Consider the following 6,394-nt stretch of genomic DNA (forward strand, 5'->3'; position numbering starts at 1 on the left):
GGTTTCTGGGATATACCCTTTGGGTGGTTGATGATGCATGGAGGGGACTGGAACCATGGCAATGAGATGATATATGATGGAATGAATGTAAAACTAAAGTTCACCCATGTAAACTATCATATAATTCACAATAAAACATTTAAAAAAAAAAAAAGATGTACTGCACATTACTGGTGATTGGAATGCAAAAGTAGGGAGCAAAGAGGAGGGATCAGTAGTAGGAAAATTTGGACTTGGTGATAGAAATGATGCTGGAGAACGAATGATAGATTTCTGCAAGACAAATGATTTGTTTATTTCAAATGCTTCACTATACTCTTCTTCAAACCATTTTTCCAGAAAGGGTGGGGGTGTGATATGTTCAAAACTACCAGGCATTCCTTGGCAATCTTTACAGGATCAGAAAGCCTCAACAGCTTTGGAAATCCTATGCAGGACTGCTATGAGTTGGAACAGACTCCACAGCAAACCACCACCACCACTGTGTGTGTGTGTGTGTGTGTGTGTGTGTGTGTGTGTGTACACATATACATCTTGTTGCTATGTGCTGTGGAGTGAATCAGTTCCAACTCATAGCGATGCTGTATGGGTTTTAACAGCTGGTTAGTTTGAACCACCAACCTTGCAGTTCAAACTGACCTTGACGTTGAGTGCTTATTCTAAGGTGCCACACCAGAACTCCATATATATAAAATAGAAAATTTCTCTTTGATTGCAACAGATATGAACTCTGGAGACTAAAGCTCTAGGGACGTCTCTGGAAAAAACTAGCAATGGTTATTAGCCTAAAGAGGCAAACAAATACTTTGGTACTCCAGCAAAGTCCTTTCTTTACTGAAGGCAGAGCCAAGGTTATTCTCAATATTAAAGCAAGTTAATATTAAGAATAAATATTATAACAAGAACACAAGCACAAAACAAAACTGTTAGCACCAACTGAGAGTACAACAATATGACAACCGGATCCTCAGAGAATCTAGAAAGTAAGAGAAACATGAAGCAGCACCTATGAGAAAGTTACACTATAGCTTGCCCTGAAGCAGTGTAAAATTTAAACGGGCCTCCAAAAATTATTTTTAATTCTAGTATACAGAAAAAAAAACCTTAGCCCAACCATGAAATACATGAATAAACTAGGAAATTAGCAAAACATAATATCCTAACTAAAAGACTATGGATAATCCAAATAAAATTTCTTTCACATCTCATTTTTATCTTGAAAATTAAATAAAACATTCATTAAAACTCCATAATATACCCATGGTTAGTATGATCTACATTGTTGTTGTTGTTGTTATGTGCCATCGAGTCGGTTCCGACCCATAGCGACCCTGTATAGGGTTTCCGAGGGTGTAAATCTTTACGGGAGTAGAAAGCCTCATCTTTCTCCCACGGAGCAGCTGGTAGTTTCGAACCGCTGACCTAAAGGTTCGCAGCCCGATTCGTAACCACTACGCTACCAGAGCTCATCAGGTAAATTTGGTGTTTCTGGATAAGAACACTGGTACCATATTTTATCCTATAGCTTTGCATATATCCTAGTAAAATATATACTGTTTAGACAAGCATTCATTGATAAAGAGGAAGCAGCCTTACCTTTGTAAAAAATGAGACACACATTTAAATTTTACAGTTAATTCAAATTACAAATACCATCATCAAAAAGTTCTCCTTATTTTAGTCTGAGACTCCAAAGGGAAAATACTTAATTCATTTGCGACTCATTTGGTTTATATATAAAAATTGAATTTTATATTAAGACCAGTGCATCAACACAATATTACCTTTTTTCCCCCCTAACTTTTTATTGTGAATTGAGTGAAGGTTTACAGACAATAACATCAGTTTTACATTTCCTTCATTTGCAATCCCTGCTGTGCAACCTCCCTGTGGTTCCTAATTCCTGCTTCCTCCCACCTTCCCATCCCTTCTCAACTTTGTATTTAAGTAAATGTTGCACTTTTGATTTTGAATGATTGAGCATTCCATCATTCATAGTGAGCATACCTTACTAGTATTGTTGCCACCCCCCACCCCCCACCTCCCCACCCCCATCCCCACCCCCTGTATATCTATCTGCTGCTAGGCTGAAATTTGGGTCACAAGAGTGAGTTTCTTTCCAGATCTCAAAGGTGATCAAGGGTACCTTAGTCTGGGATTCCTCCAGTCCTCTTTCAATCTGGAATCGGTTTGGACTCATAATGACCCTGTATAGAGTTTCTGAGGCTGTAAATCTTTACAAGAGCAGAAAGCCTCATCTTTCTTCTGAGAAATGGCTGGTAGTGTCGAACTGAACTGCTGACCTTGAGGTTAGCAGCCCGACTTGTAAACACTAGGCTACTTGTGTTATCTCTATACCCACCTAAACTTCCTCAACATGCTTTTTAATGTAAAGCCCAGATTGTCAATATTTCAGTATATAATCTAAGCAAAATCATATCCTCATTATCAACATTAAGAAAAATTAACCATAAATTGTCGGTATCAAATCTCCAGTGCTCAAATCTCCCCCTTTTAAAAAAAGTAAACGAATTAACAAACAATCCCAGGACCATCAAGAAGGAAGAGCTTGAGTGCAATGTGAGATCCTACCTAGAAAAGCAGTGACAGCAGAGAAGGTGGCAGAGGAGATAGCATGGAGAGACAGAGCAGCTGAGGGCTCTAAACCCATGGACTGAGGAAGGCTGTGTGCCTGTGGGCAGGAGGCTGGCTTGCAGAATGTGCCCTTTAGATCCTTAAATAAATATATTTTTTTGTTTTGTATGTTTACATCAAATGCTTTTTGCTTTATTTGTGAAATATAAAATGTAAATGGGGAGCTACAGGGAGGAAGTGGGATAGCTGTTGTTGCAAGGGAGGGGATTATAATCACTGAGATAAAACAAAGTGTATAATTTGTTGAAAAGTAAAGCTGATGATTGTCTGTAAACCTTAATTTTCACAATAAAAAGTAAAAAAAAACCTAAGACAAGAATCCTAAGAACTCAGAAAAAAAGTTACCTACAAACAAACCAAAATAAGTAAATACAATTAGTTAATTAAAATCAGAATTGATTCTAGAATGTACAACAATAAAGTGCCCTATATAATTTCTCCACTCAAGACTTTACTGATTACACCCCCCATGGTATCTTTGAACATACTCCTCTGTCCACTGTATTTCCTATCAATTCACAAACCTACAGCTTAGAGCTGGTGTGGCACTTCAGACCCACCACCAGCTGCTCCTCAGATATCCTGTACAGGCAGCTATGAATTAGAATCAACACAAAGGCACTTAACAGCTTAGTCAGATTCAGATTTCATGTTTTCTTAAGAAAATTTCAGTGGCACAGGTGTGGTATTGCTATATCACATCAAGATGCACATGTGTGGTAGGTTCCTCTTTCTATGATTATAAAACTAATCTTGATCTGTAGGTTCCAGCACTATCAGTCCTTCACCTACTGGTTGTGATAATACTTGTTGATGATTGCCCAGATCTATTTATTACTGGTTATAAAATGGTGATAATCTAATTCTTCATTTATTTTTTCACTTATTATACAGAAAATACATGGGGGGGGGGAGAGACAATGTTAAAACAACAACAAAGTTCCCCATATAAACTACTTACTTGGCCATTTAATAAAATCTTGAAAGGCAAATGCTTGATTCTTCCCCATTGCCTTCAGAATAAACTGGTTCTGTAGACTTCTTCCAAATGTGACTACTACAGTGTCTTATTGTTATTCCTGCTACTGGTTTTTGTTTTAATATTATGAACCCAAGGACTTTTAACATATTTGATGTGTTTCAATCCAAAATTATGACCTTTTTTCCTGTTCAATTTGTCCCAGTGGACAAATCTGTCCAGTGGGAAACTCTTCAAAGTTGATACCTGGTAGTTTTCAGACCTTCTGTTATGACAAGATGTTCTGAATATTTCTAGCCCCAGATCTAGAATCAACCGAGGTTTCCGAGGAGCAACTGGTGAGCTTGAAGCGCCAACCTTACAATTCAAAGCAACTTTACAGTTTGGCACATTAACCCAAAGCACCACACCAGGATGCCAAACTTCAACTTACAGTCAATGATATTTGCAAATGGACAAGCATAATTATCTAAAATTTTAAAATCAGCTCTGCAAAATAAATTAATTCATAATTAAGGTCTGATATGATGTCATGTTAGTCCAGAGACCCAGAAGAGGCATGGAGAATGAGAACACCAGATGGGCAGCCAGAAATACAAGAAGCCTCAGCTTCATAATAAGCAAATAACAAGAAAATAAAATATCATTAGGTCGTCTCTGCAATATTTAGACACAAGGTAATCTTCTAACAAATAATCAAATAATCTTTCTAACCCAAGCCAAGCAGATACTAACAGCCTAACAAATACAAATATTGCTCAATTTGAATTCTAAACAATATAAAATATACTTTCACATTATAATGCAAATGAAGATTTAATATTGCTTTACAAAATTTTAAATTCAACAGTGCTGGCTCATTTCTAGCAATTTCACATATATTACTTTCATTTACCTCTTAAGAGTTAAAAAAAAAAAAATGAAAATATAGCTTCAACCCAATACTACAAAAAAAAAATTTTACTTCTATAGCCATTACACATTAGGCAAAAAGCCAGCTAGCCATTGAAATTATTATTGAATCTTTAGTCATAGTAGCAAGAGACATCTGGTACCAGCATTGCTTTTATTGGGGGGGGGGGAGAAAACCCAGAAACTCAACAACTGTTTACCAACTTACTAAAACTTGTTTACTCTTTTTATGTCACCTATTGTACAATTCTCATCTTACAAGAGAAGTACTTTCTTGTTGCTTTTCAGAACATGAAATCAGAGACAGCTTCAGTATGTAAACCCACAAGTAAAAATAGAACAGATGCTAGGGATTCAGATTCAAACTGAGACGAAGAACACAACAAGCCTTATTTAAGAAAACCACCTAAGGTCCCACTCAAATGATAAAATAGACGATATTTTATATAATTTGAATAAAATATTGAGTAATTCCAAATGCTCTTTTTAAACTACTTACTTGAATTGACTACTAGGATTCTAGCATCTGCTATTAGTATTTCAATGATACATTACTCAGAATTACTGTAAAACTTACTGTCTTCATTTTTAAAACTACCCTCAAAACACAAATCTGATTCACTGCTGTTATTCTGAAGACCACTTTTAACTCTCATGTTTTATGTGTAATTTCTTAGTACTAAAGGAGCCTTTCTGTGTAGAACATTTTTCATGCTTAATTCAACAAACAACAAACATTAGTGCTAATTAGTGAAGTTTGAATATTATATCCAGGCTTAAATAATCCTAAATATAAGGATTTGATATCCAATACACAGTTTTTATGGTCCTTGATAGCAGGGTTCTTTTTTGCTTTATTTTAACTGCTGTCTTATGAAACAATACATGCTTTCAATAAACCAGCAAACAAGCTTCCAGGAAGTCAATTCTAACTCAAGGCAACACCATGTACTTCAGAGTAGAATTGTACTCCATGGGATTTTTCAATGGCTTTGATGTTTTAGGAGCAGATTGCCAGGAGTTTCTTTCTAGGCAGCTCTGGTTGGATTCAAACCCTCAATTTTTCAAATCAACAGTGGTGCACTTAACCATTTTTACCACCCAGAGAACTCCCAGGCTCTCAAGGAGTTAGGAAAAGAGGCTATTCAAGACTAAACCAGAAACAAAGAAAAATAGTCAAGATATGTGAGAAAGAGCTACTAATCGAAGAAGCAAATACAACCGGAAATACAAGGGGGACAAATAGCAAAAAACACTGTACTCGTTTCCTAAATAATACGCCATCCACCAAAAATTCCCTTTCAACCATCTACAGATTAAAACTTAAAAACTCACTGCCATCAAGTCAAGTTTGACTCACAGCAGTCCTGAAGGGCAGAGTACAGCCGCCATATACGGTTTCCTATACTGCAAATCCTTAAGCAAACAGATTGCCACCTCTTTTGCCCATCAGTGTTTAGTGGGTTTGCACCACTGACATATTGATTAGCCAAGCACTTAACCGGTGTGCCACCAGTGCACCTCAATTACAATTTAGTAGCTACTTAAAAACTGCCATTCATTCAACAAATACAAGAAAACTTCAGAAAGAATTGCTACTAGGTCATACATACACAGATTTATTCACATGTCTGTGACCCATAAATGACTGCAGAAAAATTCTCTCCATACTATGCTCTTCTTAGTCTTTTGTTAGGATTGTTGTTGTTGTTAAGTGCCGTCGAGTCGGTTCCGACCCACAGCGACCCTGAACAGGGTTTCCGAGGGTGTAAATCTTTACGGGAGTAGAAAGCCTCATCTTTCTCCCGCAGAGCAGCTGGTAGTTTCGAACCGCTGACCTTAAGGTTC

General features: G+C 36.9%; 1 protein-coding gene across 1 annotated transcript in view; it reads right to left on the minus strand.

The window, feature by feature from the left end:
- UBE2G1 (ubiquitin-conjugating enzyme E2G 1) overlaps positions 1-6,394 on the minus strand; it is a 112,988-nt gene that overhangs the window by 82,622 nt on the left and 23,972 nt on the right. The gene's annotated exons all lie outside the window — the stretch shown is intronic.

This window comes from Chrysochloris asiatica, unplaced genomic scaffold (genome assembly GCF_000296735.1).
Source record: "Chrysochloris asiatica unplaced genomic scaffold, ChrAsi1.0 scaffold00054, whole genome shotgun sequence".
Lineage (NCBI taxonomy): Eukaryota > Metazoa > Chordata > Mammalia > Afrosoricida > Chrysochloridae > Chrysochloris > Chrysochloris asiatica.